Source organism: Manis pentadactyla, chromosome 2, assembly GCF_030020395.1.
Source record: "Manis pentadactyla isolate mManPen7 chromosome 2, mManPen7.hap1, whole genome shotgun sequence".
In the NCBI taxonomy this organism is placed as follows: Eukaryota; Metazoa; Chordata; class Mammalia; order Pholidota; family Manidae; genus Manis; species Manis pentadactyla.
In genome coordinates, this window is record NC_080020.1 from 140,695,825 (window position 1) to 140,715,398 (window position 19,574).

General features: G+C 51.2%; 1 long non-coding RNA gene across 1 annotated transcript; it reads right to left on the bottom strand.

Annotated features, from left to right (window-relative positions):
- Nucleotides 1–1,860: 1,860 nt before the first annotated feature.
- Nucleotides 1,861–4,652, bottom strand: LOC130682285 (uncharacterized). Its single transcript, XR_008995528.1, has 3 exons — nucleotides 4,545–4,652; nucleotides 2,651–2,872; nucleotides 1,861–2,182 (listed from the first exon to the last, which is right to left on the bottom strand). It is a non-coding gene; the product is annotated as an uncharacterized LOC130682285 (long non-coding RNA).
- Nucleotides 4,653–19,574: the final 14,922 nt, after the last annotated feature.

The following is a 19,574-nucleotide window of genomic DNA, read 5'->3' on the forward strand; positions in this document are numbered from 1 at the left end:
GCTCGCACGGGGCAGCGAGGATGCCACCAGAGGTGGGGCACGTGATCTGTAGGCATTTTTCAAGGGAAGCCCTTTAAGACTGCGTGTCTGAGCGGAGCAGAGGGCTAGCCCGGCTCTGTTCCCCTTGTCCCCACCAGCATCTACAGCTGCACCTGGCAGGAGCCAGTATCCAATCAGCCTGCACCTCACCAAAGTGAAAAATGAGAACAACTCTTAGAAAACAATACTTCACCATCTTGATGAAAAGATAAAAATCTCTTAAAACAAATAACTCAATATCAGCAAAACACCCCCAGAGAGCTATTAAATGACTGGGCATCTCAGTGATGGATTTTGGCACAATCTTGGCATCAAATGAAGGCGAAACCAGAGCTCCGGGTGGGGAGCCCCCAGGGCCTCCCCCATCCTGGCCACCCGGGAAGCTGGATCTGATATACGTACGGCTAAAGTGTTGGTGGGCGCTGTCTCCTCCTGCTTCTTTCCAATGTCATTTATGAGCTGATAAGCAATCCCACGGCATCCTGGGCGATCAGAGGATATAGACATCACCTTCCAGGTTTCCTCAGGGAAAGAGCCTGTCAGTGAGGCTGGGATGTCAGGGTCTCGGAGAGAAAGCTACGTCAGGCCAAGTCTGCTCCTGAAGGGGCAGGCTGCTGTGGGTGGTGGAAGTGGGTGCTCTGCTGGGTTGGGTCTCCAGGAGGAGGGTGCTCTGGCCTCAGTCCCCCAGGGACACCCCAGAGGGAGGGCTGCTCCCCTTTCCGTGGCCCCGGACAGTAGGAGCCGGCCCAGCCCCCCCATCCTGTCCAGCAAGAGCTTCAGACACGCCCACTCCATGATCATATCTGAATAGACGAATCACCGCCATAGTCCAGCCACAGAATGATGACAGCAGCCTCCTCCCCAGTAGCAGCGTGGACCCCACCACGTTCCCCACCTCCTGATAGGACCACTTAAGACACTTGGCCACAGAATCATCCTGCATTCCTGACCGCATGCAGCCAAGAGCAAAGTCCTGTCCCCAAAGCTACTGAATACAAACCTAGTCCTGCAAGATAGCCCATCCCCAAGATGCCACATCCCCAAAATGCAATGTCCCCTGAGATGCTGTGACCCCAAGATTCCGTGTTCCCACTACATGTTCTGGAGATGCCGTGCCCCAAGATGCTACGTCTCCTTAGATGTCATGTTCCCACTGTATGTCCCGAACTCAGGGAGCAGTGAAGCCACGGGGCTCCAGGGACTGTGCTGGCCGTCACTTTACACCTTAGAAAGCTGAAAATCGAAACCATTGATAACAATGTGATAACACCAGCACAACAGCAGGTACTTCAGAATCCTCTGATATTCCACAGGCTGATATTCCACAGTTATTCAGGGACATCAACAGATTCAGTCCAGTAAACGCCCAACTCTGTAAGCACAACTTTGCCTGGCTGCTCAGAAGCCCCTGATCCGCAGCTGCAGCCCTCCCAGCAGGTAACCCCTCCTGTTTTCCATGCAGATTCCCAAAGTTTAGTGAAGGCTCGGCTCAGGACACATTAATGTACCTGTCAGCTGTTGCTTTTTTTTTTAAGTGTCAAATTGATTTTTAAAAGGAAAAATAATGCCAACTGGAAACATCAGTGAATATGAGAGTTTGTTCCTAAAAACAGCCAAACCTGAAAGGACTGAATACCTTCTGATTTCCTATCACCAGATTATCAATATCTGCATGGTAATCATTTTATTAAATGGATACACACATTTAATAGGATACACACCATTTATTATGTGCAATATACTTAACCACACAGCTCGAAGGTGCAGAGCTGGGAAGCCAACCACCGCCCTAGAGGAGCTTCTGCCTCCTGGGGACAATCACATGTGTGCACGGAAGCCTGTGCACAGGGCCAGGGGCAGGGAGGAGAGTTTCTATCCAAACTCATAACAGAGAGAAGCTGGTGTCTGACTCACTCGGGAGCCCAGACCCACTCAGGGAGAGAGCAAAGGATGCCAGCCTGCACCACCCATTGCCAGCGAGGCACAATCACACCATTTCCAAGGGCCCAAGGCCCCAGCCACCGAGAAGGCAGCTCTCCTTCTCTCCGCAGGTGAGCCTGGGAGTCCACCACTGCCCAAGGTCTGGAATCCCTCGCGACGACGGCCCAGACGAGGCCCTCGGTTGCAGCAGCACTCCCGAAGTCTGTGATGACACGGGCAGAACCTCAGTACAGCCAAGCACAGCAGGCCCAGCACCTGCCCGCTGATGGCTCACAGTCTCCTCAGCACGTGGCCACAGCCAGCAGGTGCCATCCGCTCCTCCCCAAAGTCCCTGCTCAGGCCTGGGAGCTCAGCACCAGGCACCAGGCCCAGAGAAAGTGAGCTTTTCCACTCCCAGACCCTAAAGCCAGCCCCAAAGCTGGCTCATCCCAGGTGCCCCTGAGGGGAGGGACCACATGTCTGCCCCATCCCCACACCCCAGCGTGATCTACTGGGACAATTAACTCTTTCTGCACATTTCCATGTTGCTCACTTTGAACCTGCCCCGTGAGGCCCAGCAGCTCGCTGGCCGTCTGTCCACAGGCTGTCTGCCCACGAGGCCTCTACGTGCACCCAAGATCGTGGAGCCCAGTTGAGTCCTACCTCTGCTTTGGGACAAGAGCCCACACACCTTGGAGGAAAGGTAACTCTCTGGGGCTGTGCAGAATAAAGTCACGTTCAGGGAAAGAAAGCAATGTGCTCAGATGAGTCACACGCTCAGTCACATTTTTGTGCAAACTGCTCAGTTTCTTGTGGGTGGACCTCTCGGCTCTGGAGTCAGACCTGTCCTTCTGTTTGTGATGAGCCGTTCTGGAACCGGTGTGTCTGCGGTGGTGAACTGAAATCCCCTTTCCTGTGGAAGCAGATAAAAGCACATGCAGCCCTCTGTCTGTCCCCTCATCCTGACGGCGAGCTCTCGTGCACCAAGTAAGGTAAGTTTTGACCAAACTGTCCCCCAAGGAGAAGAGCAAGGCCCTGCCTGCCTGCAGACCAATGGATATCCAGCGTGGCTGTTTTTCAGGCTGAACTGTGGTCAGGCTGTCAGCGCTCCGGGCCCTGGGCAGGAAGGCCCTGGCCACGGGTGGAAAGGAACACGGGGAGGGCCACCCGGGGCAGGTGGGGGGGCACCATTTCCTGTCCTCAGCGGCTGTGCAGGGCCGTTTCGTGAACCCCTCATTTGTGAATGTTTTGGCCTCAGATTCCCAGTCTTAACGGGTATGACCCTAAGGTTTAACTACACTCCCTAACGTTGAAGAAGATGTCATTTGTGTGAGAGTTCACACAATTTCTTCCCATTCATGATGACGTGCATGCATTTCTCAAGGTTCTGGGGGCCATATGCACAAAGAGACGGTCACCAGCAGGGCTCCAGGGACGGTGCTGGGTCGCCCAGGGGTGTGCACTTGCTCTGTGTACCCCTTGGCCCTGACCAGCAATGTAAGAAACCAGACCAGAATGGCCCATGACATAAAGTCCCATCCACAGGCAGGGCCTCAAGCACATCCTTAGACGGAAATGTCAGTGCGGGCCCAGCCAGCCTGAACCCCCAGGCACATACGCAAGCAGCAGCTCCACTCCCCTCAGAGGTGCTGACCTGCCTGTCCAAGAGCGTCTGCCAGGGACAAGGGCATCTCCCAGGACAGACAACCAAACGTGTCCCTCTGAGCAGAGGGGCTGCGCATCTTCAAAGTGTCTGCCCAGGCTGCTGGGGCAGAAGCTGTCTTCTTGTGGAAAAAAAAAAGCTAAGCCCACTGGGCATTAAGTGAGGCCTAAAGACGTGGTTGTGAATATTAACACAAACGACTGGATGAGGACTTAGCTGTAGAACTGAGCATATGAAGGTCAGATTGTTTTAAAAATTTTCCCTGGAAAAGGGGGTAAGAGAAGGGAAATTGAGTAAAAACAGCTCTCATTCAATTATCCCACAAATTTTTAATGAGCAGCTGCTATTTGCAGGGCCTGCTCATGGGTTCTGGCCAATAGAAATAGCAGAGTGAAAAGCTTAAGCCGAAATCACAGGGTACCACTACAGGGGGCGGAGGGAGAACCCAGGAAACAGGTCCGTATAACGTGTGATCAGCGATGAGGTCCGAGAAGTGCCCGGCAGGGGGTGGGGAGAAGCCATGACTGGAGCGGCCGCAGGATGAGTAGCACAGGCGGGGAAGGCAGGCGGTGGAGTGGGCATGCGATGAACAGCCTCTGTGAACTCCCTGAGGAGGCCATGTCTGAGCAGATGTGAGGGAGCTGAGGGAGTCGGAGGGACATCAGGAGAACCCTGGCTTGGAGGGCAGACAGAGCCTGGAAGGGGAGCGTGCCAAGCAGAGGCCACAGTCAGCAAGTGGCCAGGGTGGCCAGAGTAGAGGCCCAGCAGGTGAGCAAAGTCAGGCAGCGGGAGGCGCAGACCTGGGGGTCTGGAAGTGGGGCACAGGGATGCTGCTGTCACTCAGAGGCGGCCTTTCCAGGCCTGCCTTGCTTTGTACCAGGTCTGCCCTGGCTGCTGGACAGAGGGCAGACTGGGGTGTTACCTGGCACAGGGCGAGCTGTCATGCTCCGCAGGGCTGCGGGTGAATGCTGATCAATGCTCTGAGACCTCAGGAGCAAGGCAAGTGGTGGATCTCCAGCTGGGCACCCCTGCAAAGGGAGTGGGCGGGGTTGTGGCACGGGTACACGGGGCCAAGAGTGGGCAAAACATGCACGCTGATTCCAGTCTGGAACTGGAGCAACTGGGGGGAAATCTCTGTGGGTGCTGAGAGGGAGACGGGCCTGGCGCATAGGTGGGTGGTGGGCCTGCAGTTTGGGGAGCGCATCTGCTACTGCAGATGCACATTAGGATGCATGTGCATATAAATATTTTGATTTCCTGAGGGGCTGAGCCAGTGTGGGTGACCACTGAGGACCGCAGTACCCAAAGACAGGACATAGACGTGGCCGGCAACAGGAAGAAAAGAGTCGAGGTGGGGGCTCTGCTGCCCTCAGTGGTGCCCCTCAGTGCCCTCCCAGCACACTCTCCAACCTGCTCATCCCCCTGTCGTCTGTCCTCCCACTCAGAATGAAAGCCCATGGGGACAAATGCTGTTGTTTGTTTCTGGCATGGGGTGGGGAATGCAGATGGGGGCTCTGCAAATGCAGTGACAGTTAATGAGCAAGGGGCACTGGAGTCCAGTGGAAGGAGCTTCACAGTGACGGGTGACCCCATGCCAAGCACTCCTGCTGCAGCCACAGATGGGTGGAGTCAGGACTGTGGTGGGGAAGCTGTCTGCTGTGCAGCGGTGGGAGAGCCTCCTGGCCAGGGGCTCACACGGGGCATGGAGAGGAACTGTGGACAGAAGAGCTTCACTAGGAACAGAGGCCAGGAAAGAGTGGGCGTGGCACCAAACAGGCACTCAGCACTCCTCCGTGAGACCAAAGAAAAACCCAGAAGAGCCAGGCTCCTTGTCAGGGAAAGTCCAGTGAGCGGCCCCTGTGAGTGGCCCCAGCAAGTGGTCCCGGTGAGTGGCAGGGGGACAGAGGCTCTTGCAAGAACAGCCTCATCCCAGGCATGGTTTTATGCCCTTTAGACTTCACTGTGTGGCACATGACCAGGTGTCCTGTGACTGCCCCTTGTCATGTGGCCATTATTTCACTACACCCAATATGACTTCTGCACCTCACTGCGGCATGGGACCACTACGCATGGTGTGATGTCCATCTAGCATGTGGCTACCGTCCACCATGTGACCACGTTCTGCCATGTGACCACCATGCACGGTGTGGCCACCGTCCACCATCCATCATGTGACCACACACGTGTGACCCAGAAGGTGCTCTGGGCAGCTGGCTTACCTGCTTTCCTCTGTGTGAATCCCTGTGTGTGCCACAATGCCAGCAAAGACTGACATCTAACAGAACTAAGGGCAGAATAAGGTTTAGATGTGTTTCAGGTTTCCAGGTATGTGGACCCTAATGTGATCCATCATTTTGACTCAGAACTGACCCCTTAAGACCACTTTTTTAAAGCAGAAATGACTGAACACCTGACAAGTATCTGGTGAGTGAATAGGACATTCCACACTTCACAGCACTGTATGCCCCTGCTTTGTGGAGAGCCAGGGACGTGTGTGATGCACCGCTGGTCAGTGAGGCCTGCCAGAGCGGAGCTTCTGACCTGCCTGGACAGTTCACCTGAGGCCGTGAAGCTCGAGCTCCCTGCAGCACGGCACCAGCCTGTCCCACAGGGGTGTCATGCACTTCCAGGGAAACAACACACATCACAGCGCCCGGCAGAGCTGTGCTCCCTGACCAGCTCCCCACAGGGGGCATGCCGTGCACGCTAGCTCTCCTTCTGTTTCACGATTGCTGATTATTTTCCCTAAACAGCACTGTCCTCCTAGACATGCACATCAGACTAGCAGGCCAGTCTGCTCTGCAGCAGGACTACATAAGTCAGTGGGCGCCCGATATTCCGACCTAGAAGCAGTGATGCCTTCAGTGACCAAGGCCCTTTTTCTGCCGCTCTCAATCAGGCAACACCTGCCTCCCCCGGGGCGAGATGGAAAGACATCACACCCCCACCCTCTGCCCCTTGTGCCCCCAGTGCCAGCCCAGGAGCCGCCACCTCATGTCTCAGTTTCTGGCTTTGCCCCGTGTTTCTGTACCACACCATGGCTCCCTGCTGGCGCACTGACGTTCCATAACAGGATCTGGTTTTAAACACAATCTTCTCGTGTCTCTTTGTCTCAGAGACCTGCAGGTATGTCCCACCATTTACCACATGCCCCACTTTTGCTTCCCTTTCCCACCCAGTGAGCACCTTGGCCGAGCCCCTGGGCTTCTCCTGGTTACAGCAGTCGTCATTTCTCTGACACGAAGACCACACCGGGTAAGTTCAATCCTTGGCATCCCATGGCACAGACCTCCCTTCCCTCTAGTTTAGAGCCCTGGAGTCAGGAGTCAAGGGTGGGACCTTTGCTATCATGTTTCCTCTCTCTCTGGGAGCCCCTCTTGCCAGCTCCCAGGCCGGGTACCAAGGGTCCAGCCTTAAAGGCCTGAGTGCCAGAGTTCCCACTGGGGAGCATTAGCAGACCTCCAGTTCTCCTCATGCTAGGCTGGCTCACCAGTGTGTTTGTGGGTGTGAATACTGGGGAGCCCCTCCCTGTGGAGCCTGACGCAGAGGACGCCCTGCTCCAGGGACTTGCCCTGTACCAGCTGCCCACAGCAGCAGCACAAGCCTACCTGGCTCTCTGCGACTTAAAACAGAAGGTTGACGGTTGCTCGTGGGCTGCAGCTTGGCTCAGGGCAGCTGACCTCGGCTGGGCACAGTCACTCGCCTGCAACCAGCACAGGTCAGCCACGGGCTGTGCCGGGCCTGGGGTGGCCTCACCCACTTCTGCTGGTCAGCTGGAGCCAGCTGGTTATTACCGATTTAACACCCTGACACAAAGCAGGTGACTCTCACCGCGACCCTCCCCAGGGACGCAAAGTCTCACACTGAAAGGAAACTTTCCCACAAAAGCGCCTCGGAGAAGGAAATGCTCCTTCTGAGTGTTTCAGCAGCCTAAGCAGTTTAGTGACTCTGTATTTTCCCTTGAATTATGTTTTTCTTCTCGTGATGATGTGCGGGTCTTGAAAAACTCACTGTTAAGAAAAAAATTCAAAGGAGACAAAGGAAATGAATAAACCCCCGTGAGGAGGAAAAAGCACTAGATGCCCTGAGGAAGCTGCCAAGGGGGGGGTCTCTTACGTCTGTTAATTAAACAGACAAAGGAAAAACAGCGCTAGTCTGTGTCCTACCTAACAGCTTCCACTAATAAAAAGTAATAGACAATTTCCTGCATTCAGCTCTTTTGATACTGTTTCAGCAGGTAATGGAGTTTGGGAACTGGAAGCCGTTGCCTGGCTGTCAGAAGAATGCCCGACCCACCTTTTTCTTCTCTTTTTATTAAATGACTAAGTGCAGCCGCCTGTGTCCTATCTCTCCCTCTTGCAACTATTGGATTGTATTATTTTACATTTTGATTGAAATGATGTCACAGCCAGATAAAAGCCGGGCCGCAGCATTGTAATTGAATCGGTCCGAGCTGTTTATTCTGGTGATCTACAGCACTGCTCGCTTGTCCTAACACTGCATACATAAAGGGCCTCTCTTGTTTAACATGCCGCTGATTAGATCTATTAACAAAAAACGTATCGAACCAGGGGGTCAAGTGCCTGGAGCTGGGGTTTCAAGGAAAAAAAAAATTGGAAAAAAAAATTAAATGAGAAGAGACACCATCTGCTAAACTTTCCAAGTGTGACTGGAAGTTTCAATAAATGAATTTTGCATGGCGTCAGTGCCAGATGCAAACTGCTGTGATGGGCGCCATCTAACTGACGGCTGATGGCAGCCTGGACGTCCTGGAGATGCTGTCACACCTTCTCCTAAAGGTCATGCCCGCACCTCCAGGTACGGGGCAGCCCTGCTGCATTCAGAGAGTGAATTTTCATTCACTTCATTGGGCACAGAAGTAAGCCAACATCTACAGTGGTGGCAAAAATGGAGAGATCAGTTAGATCTATGTTAAAATCATCACTTTTTAAGAAAAATAATAATGCTTGTCCCCCAAATCCTGCCTCTAATGCAGAGCTGTGATGATGTGCTATGGGTCAGGAGCGGCCGAGCCCGTCACTGCTGCATAACTGTGCAGAACATAAACGGGCGCAGCTGTGCCACCTCCAGGACACCGAGTAGAGCTCAGGCTTTGCTGCGAGACAGGTGAACCCAATATGTAAAAAAGTAAGCAAAAGAAGAGAAATAACAAAGTATTGACAACTTACCATAGAAATCAATAAGGAAATAAAGAAATAAACCATGTCCTGCATAAGGTAAGTCTGCTCCCGGGTCTCAAACCACAGTTCCCCCCACCATGATCTTGCCTGATGACAACAGGGGTGGCTGCTCCATCCTTCTCCCGAGATCAGGTGTCAGGGAGTCGCCCAAGCCTGGCAGTGCAGGTGTGCCTTCCAGCAAATCCCTGTTCAGTTTTATCATGTGTTTCAGTTTGTTCAATGGGGTCAAATGTTTAAAATTATATGTAAAATTTACCCTATTATCACTGTAAAGTAGCTTGACCACGTATCTGTTAGGATCAGAAAACACTTAGTCGTTATTTGACTTGCTAGTCAACCTAACCGGAAAGTCAAACACATACTCACAGACTGAGCTAGAAGTGGTTCCTGAGCATCTAGTCCTTTGTGTTTCTGGTTCTTCTGCACAGTTGCCTTGCATCTTGGAAAACTTAGGACTCATAGAAGCCAAAGTTCAGAGACCACAAACTCTCCTTCCCTTAATACACCCTTGATCATAACCTCCATGTTTTTCCTCCAAAAAAGTCAACTAGGCAGGATGCATGCCCTGTGGGTGAGGGAGGGATCACCTGTGGTCCATCCAGACGATGCAATGTTACTCAGCCCGAAAAAATATGAGCTTCCAAGTCACACAGACTTGGAGGAAATGTAAATGCATATTGCAAAGTGGAAGAAGCCAGTCTGAAGAGGCCACATCCTGTATGATTGCACCCCTGACATTCTGGATAAGGCTAAATTATGGAGACAGTAAAAGATGGGGGTGAGCCAGGGTTTGAGGGCTGGGGTGATGAATGCAGAGAGCATAGCAAAGATGCTCCGTGTGACACTACAGTGCTGGATACCCTTCATGACGTACACCACCAGGACAGGACCCTGATGGAGCCTGGATAGCACTGTATCAGTTCACTGACTGTTACAACCGCATCCCACTAAAGCAAGATGCTGTCAGTAGAAGGGAAGTTGGGGCGGGGGCACTGAGGGTGTGTGAGAGTGCTCTGTACTTTCTGCTAAGGTTTTCTTTAAAGCTGAAACTATTCTAAGAAATGAAGTCAACTAATTCTTTTCAATGCAGAACTGATCTTACTCTTAAGCTGTTCCCCCAAAACCAGAATGTATTTTCCCCAACCTGAAGCACACTCTGCACCAGGTGACCCCCTTCGGGGTCCCCACACAGCTTCTTGCCCCATCTCTGGGGTCTAGTCCACAAAGCCAAGGCTGTCAGGACTGGTGGTGAATCCTGGGTGCCTCTGGGACCTGCGACATGCTCCCCAGCGAGCACGAACAGGAGGAGAGCTGGACTCAGCCCTCTCCTGTGCCCACTACACCACCACAGGCGGGTAAGGGCGGGCATTCAGGGGGGTGGCCCTTCAGGCATTCCACCTGCCTCTGTCCAGAAATTAACAGTTACCCTGTCCCATTTGTCTCCAGCACCTGTGGGCATTTTACTAATTTAAAAAGCAAGGAAAATACCATGACAATGTGATTTAATTTGACTTCAGTTTTGGATGAAGTCTCTATTAAAGGAAACATGCAGATACATTAAAATTACCTGCCTACGCAAATGAATTTCAGTTAATAAGCACAGCAGAGGATGCGCAGAGAGTAATGTATGTAGTCAGCACATCTTTCTACCTTCCTGGCACCTGCTGCCCTATTTACTTCCAGGTGTTGGGACATCCCATCCTCAATGCAAACATCTCAACCACCCACCCCAGCCCTCCCACAGCCACTTGCTCACATTCCCCCCCTGCACCTGTTCTCTTCTCTCACTTTCCCCCAGACAGCCTCATCTGCCTGCACTTCAGTCTTCAGCAAGCTGGGGCTGGAGCCCCTCCCCGGCTCAGTGACCCTGGGGCACCAGAGACACTTTTAGGGCCCAGCTGGACAAGTGCCCAGCCAGGAAGTCTCTTCTCCTCCAAGAACTGGGGTCCTTCTCACCAATGAGCACCAGGTCTCCAGGGGTGCACCCTCTCAGGTAAAGCCAGGAACAGCCGGTGGAGGGGCCCTGCAGCACCAGCTACACCAGGCTGACCAAACAGCCCCACAAAGGCCTGACAGCTGAGTGACCACGGAGCCACAACCTGCAAAGGGAGGCCAGGACCCAATGCCACACCTGGACAGGGCAGCTGCCCCTGAAACAGAACATTTAAATACAACTCAGTATCTCCTACCATAATGGACAGTGTCTGGGTGCAATAGAAAACCACCCAAGGTGCCAAGAAACAAACAGCTGGAATGAAGAGCTGCAATCGGGGCTGTCAGTCCTGAAATGAATCCGACTTGGAATTGCCTGACAAGGGTTTGAAACAGCCATCATAAAACTCCTCAACCGTCAGTGACAAACTGCCTTGAAACCAGTGAAAGAAAATCACAACGAAGAAATAGAAGTTGCAAAAAATAAAAATAGCCAAGTGGAAATCACGGAACAGAAAGATCCAGTCAAGGAAACACTGCCCTTGTGGGCTCAGTAGTCGTGTGGAGAGGAAATAACCAATAACCGGTAGAATTTACCCAACCTGAGCCACAGAAAGAAAACAGACTGGGAGAGAAAAGGGAACAGTCTCACGGACCTACAGGCTAATAACAAAGTCGCCAACATCCACATCTTTGGATTCTCAACTATAAAGCATTTGAAGGAATCATGGCTGAATACTCCCAAATCTGGTGAAAGACACAAACTTCCACATACAATAAGATAAGCAAACCCAAAACAGAATAAATAAAAAGCAGACAAATAAAACCACACACACACAAATCCAAATTAAACTCTGAAAACTAAAACCAGAGAACAACTTGTGAAAACAGTTCAAGAGAAACAACACTTTAGCTACATAAGCCCACCAGTCGGAATGACAGCAGACTTCCCACCTCAGACCATGGCGGACACATGGAAGCAGCCCCACAGCTTCTAGATGCTCCAACACTGTGAGCTGGGAATGCACTAGCCAGCAATACCACCCACCAGGAATAAAGAGGAAGTAAAGGCATTCTCAGAGGGAGGAAAACTAGAAGAATTTGCCACTGAAAATTTAATTTTCCAAGGTTTTTGCTGGATCTCTTTAACTGTGATGGTATTTAAAAGTAGGATGTTTTTATTTGTTATTCTAGGAAATGTTTAGAATTGCTTTTACTGGAAATAGAAGAAATAATATCTACATTTCCCACAGTAACCTGCCGGGCTGTGATTATCTAACGACATCTTAAAGTACATCAGGGCAATGACAGGTAACTGTGAGCCTGGCACAACCCTTTATTTTACTGTATTTCTTGACACAGAATGAGTTAAAGCAATTCAACATGCTTATGAAAATAGCAAAATGATCATTTATTATCTGGAAAATCTGAAAAGTGCCTGGAAATTCTTGGCATTTTCTGAAAGGCTTCTTGCCAATGCAAATACATGTAATTTTTATAAACATGTTCAACACCATTCCAACATGTTTTATTATGATTAAAAGGACTTCAAACTTGACAAAAATCTCCCTCTAATCCAAAATGCAAATGCTCTTCTCTAGGGGGGAAGAGACAACCTCCTGAAAACAAGACAATAAATGAATGCTGATAAACACTTACTCTGGGTATAGAAAATGTTTTATCTTGAAGTAAATCTTTTAAAAGTTCAGTAAACCTGAGGCATGAAACCAGCTTCAAGCTCCTTGTCTCCAGGGCAGGGAAACTAAGAGAAATAAGGACTAATCCTCATCAGAGCGCCACGGGGCAGGAGTAGAGGGCAGACTTCCCACTGGACCCTGTGGGTCCCCTATTCTGGGTTCGCTCTGTGATGTCTGGACTATTTATGGCTTCACATTAAGAAGCCCTGGGCTGGGGTGACCCTGTTCCTCTTCAATCCCTCACCCCAAAACCCAGTATCATGAAAGAGTTCCTCCATATTAACTTCAGAAATTTAAAGGCAAGAAAAATCACAGCAGTTTTCTGTGAAAAGTTTATAAAAATGACTTGGGGTGGGAGGAGGGATAAACATGGAAATCTGGCATCAAAGTGGAGACAGCGTTGGCCACATTTTATGACAGACGCTTGAAATATTTATGGTAAACAAATCCACCCTTTGGCTTCTCCTTGAATCCCATTCCTAATCCCTTCGCCAGGCAAACCGAGTCTAGAGCAGTACAAATTGGCAGTTTATGTTCTTGGGGTGTGTACTTTATGCATGACTCCACTATAAATATTTGATAAAATATATTTTGGCATATGTCATGAATCGAAAGGACAATTCTAATGCAGAGCTTTCAGAACTATTTGTGATTTTTTTTTTAAAAAACAGTTGTCTGCTCATGAAGAATCCTCTCATTTCTTAGTGTCCCAGTGTCGAAGGTTTTCCAAACAAGATGAAAGAATTAGCAGCCTTTAAAGGGGGTGAACCTTTTGTCTAATGAGACCTTTGGTCACTTTCTAAAAAACAGTTGCCACTGCATGTGATAGGATTTTATCCTTAGATTTAGGAGAGTTGTCTGTGCTGACTTCAGAGGCGACCTGGCAGCCTGACCCCAGAGCATGAACCTGGGTCTTCTGTCCCGAGCTCATTCACTTCAGTGGGAAACACACGGGCTGAGCAAAGGAGTACATATGAATGGGGATTCGTAACTTGGTTTATGAACCACAGAATTTTCTCCCATAAAATTACAAGAAAAACATTTCAGAAGTTGGCATTTGTTATTAGTATCCTGAAAGAACATTTGTATTTACCATGACAGTCACAGTGTCGGGCAAGAAACACAGAAGCTCCTAGGGCCGCCTCTCCTTCGCCTCCCTCGCAGGGCCTGTGCGGGCTCCTTCGTGCCCTGGCCTGGGGCGGCAGACGGCGCTGGAACAGGGAGAGTCTGGGAGTAGGTGCTCCACGAGAGGCAGTGCGGACCTGCCCCTGGTGGGCCACACAGTGAGGTCCGGCTTGGAGGAGGGCAGGGGCAGCTGGGAGCCTGGGGCCTGGAGCGGTCAAGGCCATGGGGGTGCGTTTTGGTGAGTATCACATGATAGAATTTTGGCTTCTGCCACTAACTGAGAGAAATCCAGCAATGTTCTATTTCTGCTCAAGAAGACCTGCGTTGCTCGTACAGGTGTTCTGAAGTGTGTGTCTGTGTGTCTGTGAGTGTGTGTGTGTGAGTGTGACTGTGTGCACATGTGCATGTGGGTGTGTGGGTGTGCATGTGCCCAAGGTCGCACCCTCGTGGAATGGGCCTCAGGGAGAGGTGGGGCCCTGGTTTATCTTTGGCCCATGTCTTTATGATTATGTTCCAGGAGCATAGTTCTCTTATAACTAGTTTATATAGGTACCAATTTCATCCTCACAGAAGCCAGAGGAGACACGTTACTCTGTATTTGAAGGTACAGAGTCATCCCTAACTCTATATAAGGGTACAGAGTATATATAAGATACAAGTATATACAGCTGTATATATAAAGGGGTATAACTCTGCATAAGGGCACCTAGAGTTCAAGCAACTCTCCTTGAGTCGCAGACCAGCACATGGAGGAGAAAGACCCCTAACTTTCTCACTCCAAAATCTCCCTCAGCTACAGAACAGAGGGTTCCTCCCACCACAGTCTAGTTTGGGACTGAATCCTGGAAGCTGGGTTTACAGGGCTTGCCAGTGTCCCCCTTCTCTGGACCTGCCGGCACCCACAGCTGCTTCCACGGCAGCTTTTAGTGCTGCAAGGTGACCAACCACAGGCTGGGAGGCGCAGCCTGGGGGCAGTGATTGGAGTCCCTGTGCATGGCCCTCACCGCCCCCCATGCCAGGGCAGGCAGACACACAGCACTGCCAAGTACCCTGTCCTGTACGTAGGGTCGGCTCTAAATTCCGGTTAAATAATGGCTAATTTTCTAAGAAACTGCTATTTTCCAGGCACTGTGCTGACACCACCTACACATTTGGGCCTCATAAGAGCTCCTTGAACAAGGTTGATTATTCATTACCCAGCAGAGGAAGGAATATGTGCCCAATCTATGATCTCACAGTAAAATGTTGAGCCAAAATTCAAACCCAGACTGACCAGCTTCTCAGCACCCACTTATAACTAATGCCAGGCTGGGCCTTCTGGGGCAGATGCACATGACACCTCACTGTGGCCCCAAGAAGTGCACATGGGCATGGGGACATGAGAGCAGGTGCCCTCTGTGACGACAAATGTCAGTGCCAGGCAACCAGCCCAAGTGCCACACGGTCCCCCAAACATCTCACATTTAATCATCACTAAGATTCCCTTTACTTACGTTATGTGTCACATATCTTAAGGTTGCTTCCACAACAGACTTCAAGGAGTTTCCAGAAAGTAAGAGAAAATAAAACAGCGTAAGGAACACAAGCAAAACACTGGTGTTGAGGCTGAACTGCCTTCCTTTGGAGCCCGAGAGGCCCCCAGAGCTGGTGACACCCAGCCAGGCCCGGACCGGGCACCCGCTGCCGCAGAGGCAGGTGCCCTCCTGGCCTGCAGTGGGCCGGCCACCGTGCAGCTCTGGCGTTCTTCTCATGGCCCTTCTTGTGTTCCAACCACAAAAGCCTCATGCCTTTGGGATCGCCTCATTCTGGGGAGAATTCAGTGATTTTGCAAGTTAACTCTCATCATCTTCACAGAAAAAAATGTTAGATTTTGACTGCTGTGTTGGAAAGGTTCTCCAGAGAAACAGAATCAACAGGAAATGATAGGTGGTAGACAGACCGACAGGCGAATAGACAGATAGATGATAGAGAGATACACAGATAGATCACAGAAAGCAGACAGACAGACTGCACCTGAGGAATCGGCCCCGTGTGATTGTGGAGGCTGAGGATCCCAGGACCTGCTCACTGGACGCACAGCCCCGGGGAGCCGGTGTGCAGCTCCGTCTGAGGCCAGGTCCTGGGAACCAGGAGAGCCGAAGGTGTGAGTCGCAGTCTGAGGGCCGAGGTCCCAGCCCAGGCTCAGGCAAAAGGGACATCTTCTCTCTTCCTCGGCCTTCTGGGCTTTCCAAGGCCCTCAGTGAGAGCATGGGACGCCGGCCCTGGGGAGGGCAATCTGCTTTGCTCAGTCCACCAATTCAAATGCTAATTTCTCCACAGAAACCAGCTCACAGACACACCGGGGAATCAGGTTTAACTAGATGCCTGGGCATCCTGTGGCCCAGCCAAGTGGACTGATGAAGTCAACCATCGCAAACACTGACCTAGAAGCCCCGTAAAGCAGTGAGGCAAGGCTTTGACCCTGCTCTGCCCTAAAGCCCATCCCTCCATGCAGAGTATCATCTGCTAACCTTGCGCATATTGAAGAAGGTCAAGAGCAGCCATGTTCCTTGGTCTTGAGAAGAAGCAGAGTGAAAGGAGCAGCATTCCTCTGACTGGGCAGAAAGCTGTTCTTTACTAAAATGAAAGCGTCTAAGGATGCTGAAGGCACTTTCAGGGAGAAGGATGTGCCACCGCCCTGATCTGATGGCTGCAACAGGCGGCTTGCCCGTCTTTAGGTGCCCGGGGCCCCGTTCCAGCCAGCAGGTCCTGCTGGATGAGGCGGGGCTGCCCGCTCAGCAGCCTGCAGGCGCCAGGTTGTCTGTCCCGCCCAGTCGGTGTGGCATTCTTTCCATCAAAGGACTGCCTGTCTCATCTCCGGTGATGGACTGGGTCAGCACGGGACCCTTCAGCACGGAGCGTGGGCAGTGAGGATGTCGCCCACTCTCCCCAAGCTCCCCAGGACTGCAGGCGCATACCTAAAGACAGGAGGACAGGGCCTGAGATCGGGTGCTGCCAGCATCTGACGAAGGACAAGAAGGGGAGGCAAGAAGACATCGTCGGCCTGAAGAGCTTGTGGAGAAATCGTTTGTGGGGCAGGCCTGGCAGGAGACCAGATGCACAGCAGCTGTGCAAGCAGAAGCCCTGGGTCCGTGGGAAGGGAGCCTGGAGGAGCCGGCAGCCACGGGCGCTCCAGGTCACAGCCCACGGCCACTGTGCACACCATGGTTTCCACCTCCAGGAGGGCACTGACGTCCGCTGCCTCCGTCAGCCCTGAGGCCCCAGGTCACACCCAGCCCAGTGGCCTGGAGTCTCCCCCCTGGCTGTCCCTGGGGAGGAGCTGACACTGCAGGCACGGTCCTGACAGCACCCCACAGCCTGACTTTTCATCGATGTAAACACTGTCGTGGTACAAATGTCCATTTATGTCTCCTAAGCTACTTGGCTGGCCTCCAGCCTGAAAAGGCAAATTCTTCAATTCTCTTGACATTTGCTGTCATCGCTGGCACTTTGTGAGCAGAGAAGCTGAGCTCCATGATCATTCACTTACCCTAGGCTTTGCACGCGTCCTCCTGGTGTCTGTGGACATGATAACTGCAGTGTGTGTACAGTTTTATCTGCCAGTGTCCCTGTATGGATAAGGTTTACCAAAAGGCTAATCTACTAAGCGAGAATTGTCCTCCCCCAAAATGACCTTGGTTGACCTCCTGGAAGTCTCCTCTGGGTAGCTGAACCCAGGGCCTCCCCAGCCCAGCAGGACGTGGGGTGCACCCCACCCAAGGCAGCTGGTGGTCCCAGGAATGTGTCTGGGCCAAGTCTGATCCCGAAGATTTAGTGTTTGCAGTAAAGGATAGACAAGAAGAGAGACTAGAGCCAGGAACATGGCCACACCTGCTTTCCTCACTGCGTCCGCCTGCGTGTGGGGGCGTCAGGCCCGGTAGGCACAGAACAGCTGCCCTGGACGCATGGGGCCTGAGCTGTCGGCATCAGCTGACCAGACAGCCAGAAACATTCTTCTGACATTTTTAGGAGTTTCAGGACAAAGCTGGTTTTACCACAGAATATCCCCCTGGGGGAGTGCGCTGTGCCTCCCAAAGCCTATCCCTGGCCCCCTCTTTCTAGAGACTCTGATCATCCTACCTTTCTCTGGCCTGTAACTGGCTTGAAGCTGTCAGGTTGCAGTGAATGTCCGTGTGTGTGTGTGTGTGTGTGTGTGTGTGCGCGCGTTTCCCCTATGTTGCTGAAGAGTTCCCAAAAATATGGAAAGAAGAGAGTATTACAAGCAAATTATTTTCACTGTATTTCAAAATGCACTGTTTTAAACACCCTACCAGCCGGATTTAGAATAGAAAACCTTATTTTTGAGAAATTGCATTTCCAAAATAGGATATTGACTCCTCCCACATCTTTTTGTTTATGTCTTACAGGAGAGAAGGGGTCCTAACTTCTCAGGCACACACAAAGATCACCTGCTTGCCCTCCTCTTTTATGATATTTTGTGGAGTTGACACAATCAGGACAGCATAATTCAATTTTTCTTAAATTAGTCATTTATTACAGTGTGGGCAAGATGTAAACATTTCCATGAATCACACCCACCGATAATGAAAACTAAAAATAAAATGAATTTCCCCTATGAGCAGAGTAATAGTTTAATTGTATACAGTTATGCTCCCATTAAAAGCTGCATACCTGGCAAGCTTTATCGGGTAACAGGGACTTTTAAATGTGCCAATGTTTCTACACAAGTAACGTGGGTCAATTGCAAAAGGGATAACCATAATGATTAAATCATTAAAATTTTGTCTATGCTTCACAGAGCATAGAGAAAATTAACTTCCCACCAACCTCATTTTTCTGCTGAACATGAAATAATGACTTTCTGCCAGTATAATCACAAAGCTAACATCTGATAGAGTCAGCATCCGGGGGGATTAGCGCAGGCGTGAGTATTAGACCTCATTACCAGCTTGACTGCAAAATTATTACATCTTGTAATTGGAGGGTGAGATTTATATACAGATTGGCCGGGTTTCTGTAAGATTGTAATTACAAGCTTCGTTGGTTCGCTACTTATCACACGGAACAGGAGGAGGTAAAAACAAGCAGAGGGGAGACCATTTCATTAAGCTGTAACCCTATCAAGGGAGGAGAGCTGTAACGTCCCTGTATTTATTAGGCCAAACAGAGCTGTTTGCAGAAGGGGAGACCATTTATTACCGCCTGACAAATGGGATTTCATTTATTTAACCTCAGCGATCTATTTCAGTAAAATGTACAAACGAGCCATCCATTTTATGATTCTGGAGTCAACGCTCAATTATCTAAAGGCTAACTGGGTGTTAAAGTGGCCATCTGCTAGGATGAATCCATTGATTTAATTTGCTCCCTGTTCCTGAATGGTTCTGGGTGCGCAGGGAGGGAGGCGGGCCGAGCCTGGGGAGGAACGGGGCGCCGCGGCGCCCCCTCCTCAGTGTGCGTGTGAGCGCGCGTGCCCCTGCACGTGTGCGATGCTTAATCCTCCACACAATGGAAGAAGGCGATCAATAGCAGCTTAAATTTTATGAGATGCAGGGTTCGGCCGTCCTGCCGAAGCCGGAGCACCTTTGTTCTCCCGTAACGGGTAAGCTCTGCGGTGAAATTAATATTGACAGGCCGGCTTCTTTGCGGCTAACTCGGAGGGCACCCGGGCCAGTGAGCGGGCAGCAGTAATGGGCTGTGATTACAGTCCATCGCCAAGGCCGCACACGGCGCCGGCCAGGCCTCCACCGGCCACTCGGACCCCTGCCCTCGGCGCCGCTTGGTCCTCACCACACTTCAGCTCCTTGAAAAACTGTATTTTGCAAAAGTAAAGAAATACATCGGTAGGCGTTTTTCTCTATGAGGCGGCATTAAGGGCTCTCCCAGTGCTCACCAGCAGAGTGGGGCAGGAGGGCGGCGGGAGGCGGGCATCCCCACGCAGCCTCTGCTGTGCCCACGGGAGCCAGGACGGGCTGGCGCGCGGCTTCGGCAGCGGCT